Source organism: Meriones unguiculatus, chromosome 6 (genome assembly GCF_030254825.1).
Source record: "Meriones unguiculatus strain TT.TT164.6M chromosome 6, Bangor_MerUng_6.1, whole genome shotgun sequence".
Lineage (NCBI taxonomy): Eukaryota > Metazoa > Chordata > Mammalia > Rodentia > Muridae > Meriones > Meriones unguiculatus.
In genome coordinates, this window is record NC_083354.1 from 32041025 (window position 1) to 32060762 (window position 19738).

A 19738-nucleotide genomic window follows, 5' to 3' on the forward strand; every position below is an offset into this window, starting at 1 on the left:
AGAGGTAGGCGGTGGGAGGTGGCCCACGGGGACCCATATAGCCACAGCCGAAGGCGTCACCGCTGTGTTCATGGCTCGGCCTCACCTGCTCCACTTGGCAGGATGGGAGAGGGCGGCAGGCATTGCGGAGCGCCTGTGACCTTATCGGTTGATTCCACCAACAGTGGTCAGGGCCTGAGGTGCTGTGGGCACTCGCCAGCTGGGCTGGGCTCCGTCAGCACTGGGTGGTCTGGCTGGGCTGGCACAGGGAGGTTCTCTTTCTGTTTCAGCGGGGATCTTACGAAATCCTCCTTTTCTGTGCTGTGGGGCCCACCTCTGCTTTCCAAAGGCAGCTGCTAGAGCAGTTGACTCTAGAGACAGAAGCCCGGGTGAACTCTGACCCCAACACTCCGTGATCCTCACCAGAGCCCTCACTGGCCTCAGCTTAGTTCTGAACCATGACACCCCAAACTCCATCACTCCCGGAAAGAGCCGGTGGCAGGGATGCGTCAGGCTTCAGGGGAGAGGTCTGGATGACGGGACAGCCAGCCTTTAGAGCTGAGGCCCTGGGGCTCCAGGAGAGGGCTGAAGAGAGGCCAGCCACAGACAGCAATGGGCATGGTGCTTGCCAGCCCAGCAAAGATTGTCTCACACTCCCCAGCACGGCCACACCCAGTTCTTTGCAGATGTAACGAGGGAACCTGGACGAGGAAGAGCTGCCGTTACCGTGTAGGCTGATGCTGACCTTGTCGCCGTCGCCACGATTGCTTGCCACAGCTGCTGGGCCGCTCCACCTTGGTGCTCGCTCTGGTGACAGACTTAGGCCTTAGGGGAGGAAGGCAGTCGCCTCCCGTCCCAGGGTCCTGCCTCTCTCCCTGTCTGTCCCCAGTGACCAGGTCACGGTGGCTCCTCACCCCGGAGCAGGGCAGAGCCGGACTTGAACAGCCTTGAGCACGAATGTAGAAGACAGCTTCATGTTTCCAGCCGGCAGCGCCTGAGGTCCGCCTTCTTTGAGGTGGGCAGGTGTGGCCCACCCTGCCTACCGTACCTGTGCTGCCTGCGGCCCGGCCCGGCAGCGCCTCAGGCATCCAGAGAGTTCTGAGGGTGGCACAGGCCTGCACGGAAGCCCTGTTCACCTTAAATTCCTTTATCTGTCACCTGAGCCAGCGTAACAGCCAGGGTCTGCCGCTCCTCACTGGGCGTCTCATTTGCGTTGAGCTTAGATGAGGACAAATCCCTGGAGAATACGACACAGGGTCCTGACTTGATGGAGTCAGAGGAGGCTAGAAGTGGCAAGGGACGGCCACGCAGCCGGGCTCTCGGGTGAGGGACGAGGCTTCCAAGGCCTAAGGAGGAGCAGGCGCTGGCGCCCGCCCCCTCCCTGTCACCTCTCCTTTACAGATTTTCGCCTGGACACAAGCTGCTGCACAGTCCACAAGCTGCTGTTGTGACTCTTGTCACCGGCCAGGTCTCCGGCCTCCCCATGCAGTTCCCGGTTGGTGTCCTCTCCTCTGCCCCGAGGACCGCCTCTCACTGACCCCGCCGAGTGCTGGTGTCTGTCGGTGCCCATGCTGGGTGTGTGTGAATCAGCACGGGACTGCACTGTCCCCAAAGGGTCCCAGCTGTCCAGAAGCTGCCTGCCCGAGGCGCTAGTGCATTGGTGGCCATTCTCCTCACGTACGTGAGCTGCCTCACTGGAGCCTCGGCTTCTGCAGTGGCCTGTGACACAGTGTCGTGCTGTGTCTTCTGGGAGAGATGAACGCACATTTACAGCTTTGCACAAAGTGAAGAGAAATCACCATGAAGCCACTGAGCATCGACAGCTCACGTCCCGAGCGAAGATCAGTTTTACAGAGGCTGCTTGAAAACGCAGCTGGCTACAGGAGGAGCCTGAGCTGCTTTCCTGCGGGGAAGAATAAATGGACTTTTGAGTTCTCATCCAACTTGGGTGAACTCGGGGCGTTTGGCCTAGAGGCAGGAGGATGAACTTGGCAGTTTGGAGGCTGTTTCCAGATGTGGCCTGAGGACAGCAAACACACCCAGAGACCTCGAAGAATGTGAGGTCTTCTTGTTTGGAGCGAATGTTGTGAGACCCTTTCGGATGCTTGTGACCCTGTGTGAACTCAGACGTGAGGTGGTTCCCTGCAGACTGTGGCGCAGGCGCGGTCACAGCTGTACCGCGTGTGTGGGGTTTCAGGTGCGCTCCCTCCCAGGGCAGCTTCTAGGCAGTGGGGTAGTTCCTTCCTGTGTTGGGCCGTGGCAGCAGCTGCCTTCAGCCTCCCGCTGCAGGAGAACCTCCCACACTGGGCTGTGCACCGGTAGCGCTGACAGTTGGTGGATGAGGCATGTCAAGTGCGCTGAAATCGCGTCCTCGCTGTGCCGCGGGCTTATCTCGATACGATTCCGTTCCGAGTCAAGAAGCTTCTACAACTTGCGTTACTCCTGCACTACACGCCCTGGGTTTAACATGTAACTCAGGCCTTCCTTAGGTGTTGGAAAAGGTTAACGACGGAGAGACAGCAGTCGCGCAGTAGGAGCTGTGCGCTTCTCCACCCCAAACTCCGAATGCTGCCCACAGCCCTCTGGTGGGATCCCGGGGACAGGCTGCATCTGACTTGTAGCAGGTAGACTGTCCCGGGCCCCCATCCCCCTTCTCCGGGGTCCCTGAGACATTTTCCTAGGCTGAGGTAGAGCTGCGCCCCGTGGCTCTAGCTGGGTTCGCAGAGGGCACGTGCCCACCCCATCCACTCTGTATTACCCTCCCGTCAGGATCCGCCGTCCCAGTCGCCAGGTCTGCCACAGTGTCGTTCCAGTGCTCGTCCCCGGCAGCTCAGAGCTGCAGCAGGAGCGCACAGTTTCTCCCTAGACAGTCATGTAGAACCCCCAGCCGGTGGGTGCTCGTGGGCCCAGCGTGGGCGCGTCCCGGCGAAGGCGGCCGTCCTTGCTCTGTTCTCACGACTGAGCTCATGTGTGTCGTACTCTGCACACAATTCATGAGTTCAGGGTTTCCCCATCTCCCACCCCCACATGTGAGCATGTTACTTTCCCTGCCTCTCCTGGTGCACAGCACAGGCCGTCTCTCTCTGTTCAACCCTGGGGCCTAGGACAAGGAGCTGAGGCCTGTCATCTCAGAGGGCAGGCTGTGGGACTGCTGGCGTCCCTACCTCACAGGACCACCTCCTCCCCGGCGTCTGCCCTGTCTTTGCCATGTCTGTCTGCCCTGGCATTTGCTGGCTAGTTTGTGTTTCTGAAACCACGTGTACCTCCCTCTGACTGACAAGAAGGGCACAGTAGCTCTGCCCAGGGACTTGACACGCTTCTGGCAGGTCACTGCTCTTGCAGTCTGTAGAAACAAGGCCGCCTCACACTCCGGCAGCCCTGGTGGCTGCAGAGGCTCTGAGCGTTGAGTACGGGTACCTCTGTTTGAGGCCATGCCATCCGAGCGTGCCCAGCCTCATCAGTGCCACACACTGTCACCGCCTCTACAAGGAGAGACCCGGAATTCGGCAGCTACTATTAATGACAGGAGGCTTTAAGAAAGGAAGCTTCCAGAATGGCAACTGTGCCCCCTCCATGGCTGCAGTACAGCTCTGGAACAGCATTTTGCTCTCTGCTGGGACCCTAATCTACGCTAGGAAAACATTCACTATAAGATAAAAAGGATCCTGGGATCGGCTCCCAGACAATGCTCCTCATCCATGGATTATCCACAATGAAGCAGCCTCATCCCTCCCCAGACCCACGCTGAGGGACTGATGCCTTGGGTTTTGTGACTTTCCCTGGGGAGATTGTCCTCAATCCATAGGACACTGAGCTGGCTCTGCCTGAGTCTAGCTAAGGGACCCAGTGAATCGGTCGGGGTTTCTGACCACAGCACAAGTAACTCATCTGCAAAGAGCCTCGCCAACATGGCTGACGGTTCAAGAGCTCTCCCGACGCTGCAGACAGTTCCACCGAAGAGCCTCCTCCGAAACTCTGCTAGTTATGAAACCTTTCGGAGGGGCCTTGTGAATCTGAAGGGCAAGCTTTCTCCTCAGGCCCCTTCCCACTAAAGGAGAGGTCTGGACACTAGAGTGGGCATGGGGCAGTTGAGGAAAATGGGAGCAAGAGGAATGAGACCATGAGATACAGGGCATGTTCACACGTCTAGCTTATGGAAAGGCTTTGCAGCCCTTTGTGCCATGCCTGTTCCTTGTTGCCTGTGTCCTGCCTTGACTTAAGAGCACAGATTTCACACTGATGTGCTCAGAACCGCCTGGGACTTTTCTATCTTCGTAGCTCCCATCTTGTGCTGCGATGGCAGAGCTGTGAGTTTGGGGGATGCAAAAGTAATGATTTCACTTTAGTGAGATCACAAAGCAGTTCAAACCAGTAGAAACAGCCTCGAGATATGGTCAGAAGAGTCAGGTGAGAGCGGTCACAGCAGACCGCTCCTGTGTGCACCGCGCTTCGGCTCCAGGGTAAAGCCCGCCTTAGCTTTTCCCAGCCCAGTGAAAGCACAACAGAACACTTTCCTGTGCTAGCTTCACCGAGAATACCTACACTCATTAAATAATGAGAGAAATTAAATTAAACAAAACAATAGGCATGGGCTTTTACTTTTCAGTCTTTGGAGCTGGAAACTGATTATGGACTCTTAATTGGCAAATTAAAATGTAAATAGGTACGTGTCAAAAGCTTTCAAATTATCCTTTAATCCCACTACCGTAGTGAGAGCGCTTAGGAAGCAGTCTGAAATTCAGGGCTGTTTGTGAAAATACCTAAACTCATGGCATTATTTTTAACATCAAAAAAACCCTAATAACTTGCAGATTGCTCAATTAGGAATTATGTTTTGGTCTTTGCATTTTGTATTTGTGTGTGAACGTGTGTGAGGGGTCAGAGGGTGACTTCAGGGGCATCTTTAGCTTCGCTGGGGCGGGGCCTTTCTGGATTCCTCGGCTGTACCTGGAGTTCCAGCTAGCCCCAGGACCTTCTCACCGTGCTCCCCTGCTCCCCTCCTCCCAGCTCCCATCCTAGCAGAGGAGCACTGCAGTCAGAGAGCAGCTGAGCTGGGATTACTAGCTCTACCTCACGAGTCAGAGAGCAGCTGAGCTGGGATTACTATCTCTTCTCACACCAGCCACTGTCCCACACGTGATGCCATTGCTGGCTTTGGTGGCTTTGGCCTCTTTAGTCTCGTTAGTGATGAAGCAGCCGACAACGAAGCATGAGGGAGAGGGTCCGTTTGGCTCACAGCCGAAGGAGGCAGCCCATCGTGGTAGTCGAGTGTGAGGGCTGGCCGTGCTGCGTCTGTGGTCAGGAATGGCACCGCGACGGGAGGGAAGTCGCCTTCAGCTTCAGTTAACCTGATCAGGAGAACACAGTCTGTGAGAGCCAAGCCAACCCTCACAGACACAGGCATGGCTGACCCTGTGGCTGTGCACTATTCTAATCGCGACAGGGCCTCCTGAGTGTTCTGGAGGCCTTTGTGCGGCTCCAGACCTTCCGGGTAATAGTCAGCACTGAAATCACAGCGTAGGTTCCCAGAGAAAGCCCTGCGGCGGTCGGGTGCCTAGGCCTGTGGGCGGCTTGTAGGGGTGTTTTCTGTTTGGTTGGCTGAATGGCAGCTGGTTGCTCAGTTCCCATGGCCCTGGTCGGTTCCTGGGAGGGAGCCAGGCTGAGGGACAGAGTCTCGGGGCACACCGCCTTCCTGATCCTTCCTCCACCGGCCATGAAGCAGCAGACAGCCGCAGGCAGTAGGCAGACATCCGTCTTCAAGGCACTTCATTATTCAGACCTCCACACTGTCCTACCCATCTTCCTTCATGCATGCATAGTTTGGGGGAGGGGAATGTTTTTCAACTCACAGCTATTTCTGTAATTATGGCTGGTTCATAACCAAAGATTCTTGAGGCAAAAGTAGGAAACTCACATTTCATGTAAATGAAGTCTCACAGCTGTTGGATTGGGGCAGCCGTGGTCATTACAGAATCCTCCACGCAGAAACTCTGCCAATAGGGGAAATTCGACGTTTAACTCAGTCATCAGTTTCCCTGACTTCTTGGCAGGAGGCGATGAGTGAATTGGCTGCTCAAGGACTGAGCGCCCTTTGTCCTGCAGGCTCCCGATCTAAAGTGACCTCGGACCTCAGACGGCGACGCTTTGGCCAGCAAGGCCAGGCAGAGGCACCAGCGTCTAAAGCGGGGAGGACGGGCCGTGTGTGCCCTGCCCGAGCGTGTGGAGGTCGGTGCCCGTCCCAGGGCTGCTGACTGACCGTGTGCCGCCCTTGTCTCCACGAGTCTTGAGTGCGTAGCTTGTGTTTGGGTTGTTAAAGAGCCATTGCTCATTTTTCCGTGTATGTGTGTGCACACGCAGAGATGCCCTGAGGCTGAAGTTACAAGCTGGTGTGCCTCGTGTGGGTGCTGGGATTGAACTCGGATCCTCTGCAGGAGCAGCCAGGGCTTTGAACCGCCGAGTCCTCTCTCCTCCCTGTTGCTGCTTTTTGGAGATGGCCTTGCTCTGTAGCCCAGGCTGGCCCAGAACTTAGGCTGAAAGAAAACCTGTTTTACCACCCAAGTCCCGGAATTAAGAGTGTGAACCACCAGCACACCCAGCTGGCACGTGTGGCTTCTACGCCGCTGTTCCCCTGTGTGTGCATGCTTCACATATGTGCTCCGTGCATCTAGGGCTGTGCACACTTCCAGGCGCTCGTGTTCCAGGTAGGGTCCAGGTGGAGCTGACTTACCCTCCCAGACAGCATGACAGCCACAGGGCACACTCCTGGGGCAGGGTGTGAGGGGAAGGTGGGGTGTCAGCTGTCACCTGATCTCCCCATGCGTGCAGGGCCATGCTCCATCTCTTAGGATTTGTACCAGTCCCCAGCTCCCGGACTTGTGCCGTTGGCTGTTCAGACACGTTGACTCCCCGAGAATCTGCGTTCCTTTCTCTGGGCGTGAAGGAAAGAATCTTTTGCAGGTTGTCTTGCTGTTGTTTGGCTGTTTTGGGGTGGAGCTGGGGTGTGTCTGTGTAGAACAGGCTGGCTTCCTCCTCACAGAGCTCTGCCTGCCTCTGCCTCCCCGTGCTGGGGTTAGAGGTGTTGCCATGGTGAATTACCTTAATGTCTGCCAGTCTGGTTGTTGGCTGCGGCTTCTGCCCACGTTTTCTGCTTTGTCTGTCTGTGCAGCATCTTTGAATGGTCGTAAATGGAGCCTTCTGTCACAGCACATGTCCTTGATCATTTTCTTCTTGCTATTTTTAATTTTATAGTTATTTCCCTTTCCCCCATTTATTTATTTAACCACTTTATGACCTGGTCACAGCCCCTCTCCTTCCCCTCCCAGTCTTGCCCTCATGCCCCGCCCCATCATCAATCCACCCTGGCACATCAACTCACAACATGGCTAAGAGATCTTCTCCCACTGAGGCCAGCCAAGGCAGCTAGGAGAAAGGGATCCAAAGGCAGCACAGGGTCACAGACAGCCCCTGCTCCCATTGTTAGGGGGCCCACATGATGACCAGGCTGCACATATGTGTAGAGGTCTGGGTCCAGCCCGTGCATGGACCTTGGGTGGTGGTTCAGTCTCTGTGAGCCCCCATGGGGCAGGTTAGTGACTCTGTAGGCCTTCTTGTGGTGTCAGGTGTTTTCATTACAAAGAGAGCTGCTGTCTTACAGATCTCTGTGTCCTTCCCACTTCGGCGGCTCTCCTTCTGGTCTTATGGCTCCTCCCATCTGCGGTAGCAGGTACAATCCAACAGTCTCCTGTGATTCTTCTAGTGCCTCCATGGTCTTACTCTGTGTGTAGCCATGGAGTCTGTCCAGCGCGGTTTTACTGTGATGAGCAAGGTGGGCACGGCTTCCGTGAAAGGTTCCTGGTGTCATGTGTGGAGATCCTGTGCTGGCGGCGCACCTTGGTCCTTCTTTCATGCGCTGCAGTTGGATTCATTTCCTGTCGAGACCACAGTTGGGAGCAGCATGCATCCAGGAGCATGAGAGCCAAGCTGCGTCCTCTGAAACCTTTGTCTCCCGGCCTAAGTTAGTGTCTGATTGAGCTAAACACAGGGCCGAGCAGCAGGGATTCCATCGTAACACAAATGGAGGTGCAGTCAGTCAGCCTTGGGCTCAGCCACCCGAGAGCTGAAACCATCTGTAAAGATCACGTCTGTAAGGAACATGTAGAGACTGTCTTCTCATGAGCTCTCTCTCCAGTCAGTACAGCACAGCAGTGATCTGCATCACGCTTACATCCTGTAGGTCCACGTTTGATCCTATAGGTCCCAGAGACGGCCCGAAGTCTGCTCCAGGCTGTGTGGAGGTCATCTGCAGACCCTGGGCCTTCCACCTGAGTTAGCATTGGCAGGTTTCAGCAGCCTTTGAGGGTCCTGGACCGACCTCCGTGGACTCTGAGGGAAGATGAGAACATTCTGCATGTGAAAGAGCTATTTTAGTGCCCTCCCCAAGGCTTACACTGAAAGCCCTTTGTGATGTGATTCTCCAGAGAAGGGTCGCCGCTGGAGGGGCGCCTGTCCCCGTCATGAGCTTAGGAGGGCACGGGAGACCTCTTCAAGCTGAGGCACCCCTGGTTTGCAGCTAATCTGCAGTGGTGCCCTTGTGGAAATCCACTTATTAAGATTCAGCTGATCTGCCCTTCCCGTGCCACAGCCGGGTCATCTCACACTCCACACGAGGGTCAGCCACTGGCAGCAGAGGTGGCGTTGCCAGAGCCGGCTGGGTCAGCTCTGAGCACCGTGCATCCAGCTGTGGCTGCACTGGCTTCTCGGGCGGCCAGATGAGTGACGGCAGTGGGCAAATTAGTGCGCGCTGTCCACCCCAAAGAGGGAGGGGCTGCCAGGATGGCCCAGCGGGCGAAGGCTCAGTAGATGAAAGGGGGTTTTACTAAGTAGTGAAAAGGGGAAGGACGCGCCTGCTGGAGCTGTTGGGAGCTAGATGGGTCTCTGCATCTCGGCGAGGCTTGGTGCACTGTGCACGCCCCACGTCTGCTCCATGTCGTGTAGTTCCTGAGCCATCTTTACAAAGCACAAGGCTGCCTGTAAACCCCACTGTGGTGGCAGCAGAACTCAGGAGCCTAGAAGCTGTGTGTGCTCTGGTTTATTTTTGCCCCCGCCCCAAGCCATTCGATTGTAGATGCTGTCTGAAAGGCCGGCTTCGTGTCAGGTTTGAAGCCCCAGAATAACATGGCTATTCACCCGTGACTGTAAGCAGCGGTTGCTCCGTTTTGATAACGATGTTTGGCTTTGGTTCTGCCTTGTGCCTGCAGCGTTGCCCTGCCGATGGCTCCCAGGGGCTTCCCATGCTGCGTGGTCTGTAATCATATTACCCGCATCTGTTAAACAGCCCGCCGTATTGTAATAAACCTGTTTGCACACGGCCTCGTTAGTGTGGTAAAATAACGGAGCTGGGGCGTGAGTCTGCAGTTAGCTGGCCTCACAGCTCCACAGCGGCTGAGTGAGGTCCCAGCACGCTGCGGTCACAGGTCCCCAGAGCACCCCGGCCCTCTGCAGTGCTGCCTCTGGGCCCGGAGTCCTTTGGCCCAGACTGTACACGAACAGCCTTAGTTCCTGAGTCTGGACACAGCTCTGGGATAAACCACAAAGTCCTTTCAAAGCTGCGACCACGCCATAAAGAATTGGTGCTGGACACCGGGCAGCGAGGGTGTAACCGTGCCCTGGCGGCCTTGCTCAGACTGTGTTATGCGTCAGTCCCGATGTCCCAGGGTTAGGGGTGGTTTTGTAGCATTGCCTGGCGGTTTCATTAAAGGACAGCCATTGTCTCCTGGGAAATCACAGTTAAAAACAAACACTATTACCTCTTATTTTCTTTGAGAGCACATCTACCTCATACCTGTATTTGTCAATCCGAACTCTTCAGAGAGGAATTACTTTAGTGCAAGAGAGAATTTTCAGTCTTGGATTCAGTTAATAGTCATTTCTGTGTGTGTGTGTGTGTGTGTGTGTGTGTGTGTGCATGAACACATGAGCGTGTGTTGTGTAATGTGCTTGTTGTGGATGCTCGAGTGTGCCAGGGCACATGTGTTAGCTGTATGTGGAATGCACATGTGGAAGCCCAAGGCCTATGTCACATGTCTTCCTCCCTTGCCTTCTACCTTAGTCACGAAGCAGGGCCTCTCGGGAAGCTGGGTCACTTGCCAGTAGGGCTGGTCCTGCTTGCTCATGCCAAGAATCTTCTCTTGTCTCCCCTGCTGGGGTTGCAGGTGGGCTGCACCCCACTGGCTTTGCAGGGAGCTGAGCTCTGAGCTCCTGTTCCACACAGTGTGACCGCCGAGCCAGACTCCCATCCACGGCTGTTTTAGCTTCTGCATTCCCATCCTGCCGTGCGCCTTTCACCCTGGTAGCACCAGAGCTGACACTCTGTGCTTCTGTTCCCTCTCGGACGCTCCTAGCCCACCGAGTCCCGTGGGCGCTGTTAGTCCAGGCCCACCGCTCTTGGCCGGCTGACTGTGTATCTCGCGCCAAGCAGCGGCCATTTCCCCGGGGGGCCTGAGGTAGTTTTCTTTCCTTTAACTTTAGGGATGGGAATTTTAATTGCAAAAGGAATGACGGCCAGTCATGAGAATCCTGGCGATCTAGAGATGATAGTAAAGCTGGCCCTACCACAAACACATGCCTGTGGCGTGAGGCCTGTGACCTTTATGTCAAGGGCACGGGCAGTCCTCTGTATTTTCTCCAGTATTATAGGCTCTCGCACTGTATCTGGCCAGCAGGCTACGGTTGCTCACACTGACGGCCTTAGTGTGAGCCTTGGGCATGCCTGCCGGGGGTGTCAGGGCTGCTGGCAGTTGCCTGCTGTTCCGGATGCCCACAGTAGCTCCGGATGTGGTGCTCATGTGCGTGCTCTCCTGACATCAGCTCCCCACAGTGACGTGCTAGGCCACAGCGTGCTTTCAGTTAGTCCAGCGAGAGTGGAGATTCCCCTGGCCTCAGTTTCTGCTCTAAGTGGCAACACCCCCAGTTTTCTGTCTCCCTCCCACCCCAGGGACGGCAGCCGCTGAGTTGTCTCCTTAGTGTTGCCGTTTGTGGATGAGAATTCCTCTCAGGAAGCTTCCCTTTGGGTGTTTTGTTGTTTTTGTTTTGGCCATGGTATCAGGAAGTAGCCACACAAACTCAAAACACATGAACTTCAAGCCATTAAGTTTGGCAGAGTGAAAAATAGGTCATCTTAGCAGGTAAATATAAATTACAAAATCTGGCATCAAAGTAAGTTAATATCAAACCCCAGGCGTGCGCATGCGGAGGCCGGAGGGCGGTCCTGTGGTGCAGCTGCTCCCCTGCTCCATCCTGGGTCCTGAGCGCTGAGCGTCCGGCTGTGTCTTTACCCACAGGCCACAGGCAGAACAGTTTTAAATGTTAGATGTTGCTTTCTCGGTATGCAGTCATTCTGTCTGCCTTCCCGGTGTCTTCTGTGACTTCTTTCTTGGAAATCATCTTTTCATGGACTGTTAGGATGTAAAATAGAAAGGATTCTCTGTGGCTGAGGAGCGGAAAGGTGACACAGTTAAAGTGGCTGTGGAGCTAAAGAGTAAACACTAGAATTTTCTTACTCATAACCAAAAACAGAAAACTCAGGAAAAACAAATGTGTGAACTTGGTGTGTCAGGGATGCTCCCTTGTCACTCCTGAGACACCAGAGGAGGAGAGTCTGGAGGGGAGGAGCCAGAGGCAGTGAAGGACTACCCACTGGCTCCAGCTCACCGCCCCCACCCCCAGGCTGCGTGCACACCCAGAGTAGCGCCACCTGCCGGGGACTAAGTGCCCAGCAAGGAGCCCTTGGGGACCAGCTCCAACCGGGCAAAAATGTTGCCGTGTGGTTTACAAATGAATCCTAGGTGCCAAAGAAACAAACAGCCCTGGAATTAATCTGCTGATCCAGAATATAAAGCCTGTGGAAACTCTCCCAGTTCATTTCCACAGTGACAGTGAGTCATAATCTGAAAACATCTCACAGTTGACGGTCATTGTCACTTAGGATGCAGATAAACATTTTTAAAGAAAATCTAACCTGACAGAATAGTGAGGGACCATTGTGAATGGGAAGGAAGGTTCATCTCCAGAGCTCAAGAGAAACTCAAGCCCTGCGAATTCAAGTTTGTGTCTTGTGGAAATGAGGGACAGTAGAAAGAAGATCGTAGTTGATGCTGAAAGTTCAGCTGTCCAGCCTTCATTTTCCTTAAAAATACATAGCACACATTTTTATCTGTTTTATATCTGTGGTGGTTTGCCTGCATGTTTGTCTGTGCGTGTCTGGTGCCCCAGGAAGCCAGAAGAGGCTGGTAGGCACCTTTCCTCTGGCGTAGCTCCGCCAGTCATCTGGATGGAGTTGCGCGCCTCCGGCCTGCACAGTGAGAGTTTCCAGGCTGGCCTTTTTGCTGAGACCCCGCCCCTGAACTCCATGTGGATACCCCTTGCACAGATAGCACACCATGGCAGCACCGATGGCAGCGTGGCTGTCTGGCCCCATGTCTGCCGGCTGCTCCCCCAGCCTGCTCCTGCCTGAGCCCTTGCCCTCTCCTGTTGCACACTCAGCCCATCCCTGACAACGCGAAAGTCCTCGGAAGCACCGAGCACACGCCACATCTCTTTGGGTTTGTTTTCTTCTCCCTTGACATTTTTATTAAAGTTTAAAGAGACTCGCCCTGCAGACACCAGCCGCCAGCCAGGCCGGGGAGGAAGGAGTTCCCAGATCTTACCATTTCCTCGATGTCCTTCCCAGCTTTGGTGCATTCCAAAGCGCTGTCCCGGGCTTTTGATCTTGGTGTAGAAGCCTTGAAAGTCTTTCCTCCCACATCCACGTGGCTCCTGCCTCACCCCTGGCCAGCTAATGGAGGCCCTTTCCACAGGCACCGTGGCTGTCCTAGGGCAGCGGCCTGGTGTGACAGATTGTGCTTTCTCTAACTGCCCCGTGCGCTCTGTGCCCTCAGCATTAGGACCTTCCTGACAATGATTGTGACGCTATGACAGTCCAGTTATCTTGGTTCCCAGTTTGAGGGTGCCGTCCACCATGACAGGGAAGGGCTGAGCCCCGGGAGTGTAAGATGGCTGGTCACTCTTTGTCCACAGCCAGGAGACAGAGCGATGGATGCTGATGAAAGCCTGTTTGTTCCTCCTCCTTATTCAGCTGGTGGGTTGCGCTGCCGGCTGCAGAGGGCTCTGTCCAGCCTCAGGGAAGCCTCCCTGGGAACGCCCTCACAAATGTGCCCAGAAGGGTGCTTCAGATGAACCACTGGCTCACGGTCAGGCAGGCGTGCCCCCACCGTGGAGCTGTGGCTGCTTTTGTCAGGATCCCCGTCATGTGGTGTCCAGTGCATGGTCAGGGGGTCCAGGCCTGTCCCTAGTGCTCCCTCAGGGATGCCCAACTTCTCTGTTCATCCAGACACATCCCCTCCCTTCCACCCCAACTTTTCCTCCTGGCAATGAGTTTAGGGCTGGAAGCAAAGTGCATTCTCCTCCCTCTCTGCTTCCCTGCTTGGAATCTGCCCTTCCTGCTCTCCCAGCATGCCTCCGTTCCCAGACTTGTGCTCCTGAGAAGGAATGCATCTCCTGTCTCCTCCTCTTCCCTTCTCGTGCTCTTGCAGGCCCGGGTGGAACCAGTGAGCGTTCTGTTGCCCGAGCTATTCTGTGAGGTGCTTAAAGGACTGCAGAAGCCAGCAACTTCGTCATTTGGAGAGGGGATAGCAGCTGACAAGGCAGGTGACAGGCAGCTATGAGGGTGTCACCCAGAGCTGAGGGCTAGGGAGGGGGGCTCATGAGCCGTGTTCACTGTGGGGATGAGGACTGTGGCAAACACTTCCACAGTGAAAAAGTAAAAACCCTCCAGCCAGCAAGTCGAGGTTTTTATGTGAAGTCTTGTGGTCACTGAGTGTTATAAGTTAGGCCTGATCTTTGAAATGACTGTTGACACACCCATCCGTCTGTGCTGCTAAGGCCTTTCAGCGGCTGCGCTTCCCACCATTCTGTGGTCTGAAGCAATGCTGCGAATCTGTCCCGACAAGTCGGGGCCACCTGGGCCACCTGTGCCTTCCAGTTTGTCTCTGGGACGTTTTCCAAATCTGAGATGTGCAGACTTAGGATGACATCAGTAGAGGGAGTGGCTGGCCATTGTCCCTCTAACTCCCCACGTGCGAGCATTCGATGTGCCCCAGGGGAGAGGGGGCACTGGGGATTTCCTCACCCACCTACTCAGTGATGCTCGAACTGCCGCTGGGTGGGCGGGCGTGCTGTAGGGGACAGGCAGCAGGGTTGCTGTCCTAACACTGCTGGGATCTGTCTCCAGGCACCGAGAACGACATCAAAGGGGCAGGAAGCACTGCGGGGAAGTGGTTATTTTTGCTATTTCTTTGTTAATGTATTTTCTCCTCTGGAACTAAGTCTCCCCGTGCAATTTTGACAAAGCACTGCGGTAGGTAATATTTTTAAAATAGAATACACACTGAGAAAGATTTTTGAAATATATTTTGTTGGGAATGTTGATTAAAGAGAAACATAACACACCACAACTGTGATTTTAAATTACTTTAAAGCAGTTTTTAAAATTCGAGTGTATGTTCCCTTAGAATTATATCCAGGCTGCAAGTGAGTGTCTGTTTATATCGCATCTTTGCACAGTGTTGAAGGTGGCCAGGAAGAACGCTCCCAAGAAGCTAGGTCGACAGAGGGGGAAAATAGATGCCAAATCGGTGTACCTAAAGTCTGATGACATGTTTAGCTTAAGTTCAGATTACCTGGACGCAGTTGAGTGTGTAAGTGGAGTTAGGAGGACCGTAGAGCAGCGAAGTTTCCATGCAGGCTAGGCCATTTGCAACGTGAGTGTCAGCTGTCGGGTGACAGCCTGGCAGCCCTCAGGAGATGAATCCCTCCTGGCAGGCCTCAGGAGATGGATCCCTGCACGTGCGTGTGGGAATTATTATGATTGTGTTGATGGAGGCGGGAGATCGCCCACCGTGGGTGGCTCCATCCCCTGGCTGGGACTCTGGACTGTGCATGTGGAGAGGGAGCTGAGCAGCAGTGTGTGTGTCACCCTCTGCCTCCTCACCGTGGGGGTCTGTGAGCAGAGGCTTTGAGCTCCTGCCGCTCTGGTGGTCTGTACCCCTGAGCTGTGAGCCAGAGCAAGTGTTTCTGCTAGAGCCATTCCCTAGCAACAGTGGAGCCAGGGTAGAAGTCAGCAAGAAAGGACAACAGGATAAACATTCACATCTAAACGGCAAACACGCTTAAAATAACCCACAGGTCAAAGATGATTCTCAAAGGAAGTCTTAATACACAGAAGTGAACCGAAATGAAACATACCAAATTTGTAGGATGTACTTGAAAGCATCATTTAAAGAAAAATTCTAATACTAAAAACTTATAAAAGCGGAAAAGCCCAGGCAGGCGTGGTGCACAGTGTGTGATCCTGCTTGGGAGGCTGAGGCAGAGGGTGCGAGTGAGGCCAGCCTGGGTCAAGTGGAGAGTGAGCCGGGCCTGGAGCCAGCGGGTACGTGAGGAGCGGCAGCCAGGCCTCCCAGGACGCCAACGAAGATGAGAGAAGCAGAGAGCTGGGTGGGGTGGGATGGTGCCGCCTCCAAGACCAGCTTCTGGGCATGTTCTGAACAAACGAAGACAGTAATCTGTTCCTTTATAACTACAAAACTTCAACCAAGATAAACAGCGAATTGTTCTGGAATCATTAAAGAAATTAAATTTCTAATCTTTCCAAACCCAAACAATTTCTAACAGGGAAGGTTGGGCAACAGTTTTACATAATTTCTTTCAGACAAGAGGAAAGAAATTATTTCCCAATCCATTTCCTGAGGATGGTGTCGGTCTGTTGACTTCAAAGAATGACCAGAAAAGCAAAACACCGAAACATACACACACACATACATGCACACAAACCACCACTACTCAGACCACAGACCAGTGTCTCTCATGACTCAGGTCTCACCCCTCAGTGCAGTGTTTGTGAGCTGAGCACACCTGTTTGCAGCAGAGCACAGTGGCCCGGCAGGATTCCGTTCAGGTGTGTGAGGTTTGTCTGCAAACACCTGTCACCATATCCTGCCCTGTGCATGGTGCTATGAGGAAATTGGGTGTGCTTGTGAGTCCACACAGAAAAAGTGCTTGACAGAGTCTCTCCCTAGTTTCTGATAAAAATTCTCCTCTAACTAGGGCTGGATGGGAAGCCTTCTCGAGCCAGTCAAGTGTCTGAGAAGACTCCACAGCCAACGCCGTATTTAGCAGTGAATGCCCAATCCTGTTTCTCTAAGCTTAGGAGAGCGCCCCGGCGTCGTAGCTGCCATTCGCAGGTGACATGGGGCACGCATTCTCTCAGGAGGCCAGCCCTGCCTAGTGACTGTGCAGGAAACCTTTGGATTTCCTCCGTGTCTTCGTTATATCCCCGTTTGTTTTTGATTTTGTTCATTTGGATATTCTTCTCCGTCTTTTAGTTAGTTAGGCTAACGGTTTATCCACCTTTTTGATTTTCTCAAATAACAAAGTCTTTTTCATCAGTTCACAGTATTGTTCTCTTTGTTCCTATTTTACTGACTTCAGCCCTGACTTTGATTGTTTCCTGCAGTCTACTCCTCTTGGGTGTGTTTGCTTCTTTTCGTTCTAGGGCTTTCAGGTATGCTGTTAAGTTACAAATATGAGACCTTGTAACTTTCTTTACGTAGTGCTGCGAACTTTCCTCTTAGCACTGCTTTCACTGTGTCCCATAAGTTTGGGTATGTTGCACCTTCATTTTCATTGAATTCTAGAGTCTTTAATGTCTTTATTTCCTTCCTGACCCAGTTATCATTCAGTAGAGGGTTGTTCAGTTTCCCTGAGCTTGTGGCTTTCTGCTGATTCTGTTGTTGATCATATGCAGCTTACATGGTGCTGTGATGGCGTGCAGAGGGCTGTTTCAGTTTTCTCATGTCTGTTGAAACTTGATTTGTGACCAAGTATGTGGCCAGTGGTGGAGAAATTTCCCGAAGTGCTTTGAGGAAGGAGGTTTATTTGTTTCTGTGAAATGTTCTGTGGGTATGTGTTAGGTCCATTTGGTTCGTAACGTCTGTCAGCTCCAGGATTTCTCTGTTTAGTTTTTGTCCAGATGACCTGCCCGTTGCTGGAGTGTTGACGTCGCCCACTGTCTGTGCGAGAGTCAGTGTGCGACTTAAGCTGCAGTGGTGTTTCTTGTAGAAACCTGGGTGCCCTTGTGTTTCTGCCAGAGATATTAAGAATTAAACCATCATCCTGATGGACTTTTCCTTTGAAGAGTATAAAGTGTCCTTCCCTGTCTCTTTTGATAACTTTGAAGTCTACTTTGTTAGCTATTAAGATGGCTGCATAAGCTTGTTTCTTAGGTCCGTTTGCTTGGAAAATCATTTCCACCCCTGCAATCTGTTACAGTGTCTTTCTTTGATGCTGAGGTGTGTTTCTAGTATGTGCCAGCATGGATCCTGTTCCCCCATCCATTCTGTTAGTCTGTACTTTTTTAAATTAGGGAATTAAATCTATTGATAATCCATACATATCAGAGACTGGTGATTGTTAATTCCTGTTATTTTGGTGGTGGTGGTGGTAGGGTGCGTGTGTGTGTGTGTGTGTGTGTGTGTGTGTGTTTCTTTTGGTTTTGCTGCTGTGAGATTAGTAATTGCTGTGCTTTGGCAGGTGTAGTTAACCTCCTTGGGCCAGATTTCCTTCTAGTACCTTCTGTGGGGCTGGATTTGTGAATGGATGTTGTTTAAATTTGGCTTTGTCATGGAATATCTTGTTTTCTCCATCTGTGGTGATTGAAAGTTTTGCGGGGTACAGTAGTCAGGGCTAGAATCTGCTCTCTTAGAGTCTGCAGGACATCTGCTCAGGCCCTTCTGGCTTTTAAAGTCCCTGTTGAGAAGTCAATTGTATTACATCTGTTGAGATGTACTTGCATTTGGTTGCTTTTATATGTTACTTGTTACTTCTCTTCCAGCTTCTAGTATCCTTTCTTTGTTGAATATTCAGTTTTGATTATTATGTGGCAGGGGACCTTCCTGGTTCAATCTCTTTGGTGTTTTGTGAGCTTCTTGTACTTTTATAGGCTTCTGGTCTGTAGTTCCTGTTTTCTTCCCTAGGTTTCCATCGCCACGATTCCTTCAGTTTGTGTTTCCTTTTTTGCTTCTCTTTCCATTTTCAGGTCTTGAACAGTTTTAGTCATTTCCTCCCGTTGTTTCTGTGTATTCTCCTGGACTCCTTCGAGGGATCTAGTCCTTTTCTCGAAGGAATCCATCTCTTCGTAAAGTTGGCTGTGCAGTATCCTCCTGCGCTTTGTCTGAGTTGGAATATTCCAGGCTTGCTGTGGTGGGGTGGCCGGGTCGTGGTGGCGACACTGTGTGTGACTGTTGGTGACTGTTCTTGCACTGGCCTTTAGGCATCTGGGTTTGGAGTGGGTATAGGTGTAGGTGCCAATATCGGAGTTTGTCTCTGCTGAATGGATGTTTGTTCCCTGGTTTGTTTCCTCTCTGACCTAGTCAGTGGGGCTGGGATTTCTTGTAGTGTGTGCTGTCTCTAGTAGAGTGGAGAATCTCCTCTTCAGTTGGAGGCTGGGGGCGGCAGCTAGGAAGGCATTGAACTGGGGACATGGTGGGCCTGAGATAGTGGGGGGGGGGTGGCGGGCGGCTTTCCTGTACTCCTCCCAGGATGGAGCAACAGGCTGTTGGTGGGAGGGGGCTGGGGGCTTGCAAGCCTCACATTTAATATGCAAGTCAGCCCCAAACTAAGTGAAATTTAAGTGTAAAATATAAAACTATATTAAATTTATATTAAAAAATAGGACAGAATCTTTAGGACTGAAGGTGTAACCAAGAAGTTTTCAAATTTGACACCAAAACATCATTCCTGGGAATAGGAAATCTATTCATTGGATTTCATCAAAATTTTATTTTTTTCTGCCAAAGACTTTTCAAAGTTGACGAGGAGAACGCTCACACATGCAGGGAACACTTGGAAAATACCGAGCCGACAGAGGGCTGCACCAGGACTGTTTAAAGTGCTCTGTCGTGAAGATGAGGCTGGACCACGGTGCACACATGGGGGCGGGGCTGTGTGGAGGGAGGGTGCTCCTGTTCCAGAGCCGCTTGCACAGCCTCGTTAGTAAGCCCGAGCCCCCGCGCACACCCTGGCAGCTGCCCTGGGCTCCCCAGAGAGGCATCCTGTGCAGACAGTCACAGGAGCCTCATAGCATCACGTCCGGGTGCACAAACGCGCTGTATCTACCACGCAGAATATACTCAGCACAAAGCCATGATCAACTAAGCAGCAGGACGCAGATTTACTCCACAAAAGCCAGTAGCTCTCCGTACCATAGTGAGCTCGTGAAGAAGAAAATAAGCAAAGTACCGTGTTCGTAAAAGCCTTAAAAACACGCCTTAGGAGTAATAAGCCTTGGTGTCTTTTATGGGGCAGAGGTTTTCTAAACAAGCTACTAAATATTTGTCTAAAGAGGTATACGGGGCCACATCTGTGACCCGGCATGCAGGGGCCGAGGCCAGCCTGGGCTACGCTTCTGTGAGCCAGCATGCAGGGGCCTAGGCCAGCCTGGGCTACACTTCTGTGACCCGGCATGCAGGGACCGAGGCCAGCCTGGGCTACGCTTCTGTGAGCCAGCATGCAGGGGCCGAGGCCAGCCTGGGCTACACTTCTGTGACCCGGCATGCAGGGGCCGAGGCCAGCCTGGGCTACACTTCTGTGACCCGGCATGCAGGGGCCGAGGCCAGCCTGGGCCGCACAGTGAGGCCCTGTCTCA

At 53.0% G+C, this 19738-nt stretch overlaps 1 protein-coding gene across 7 annotated transcripts in view; it reads left to right on the forward strand.

The window, feature by feature from the left end:
* Ulk4 (unc-51 like kinase 4) overlaps positions 1–19738 on the forward strand; it is a 236615-nt gene that overhangs the window by 147811 nt on the left and 69066 nt on the right. The window lies entirely within an intron of this gene.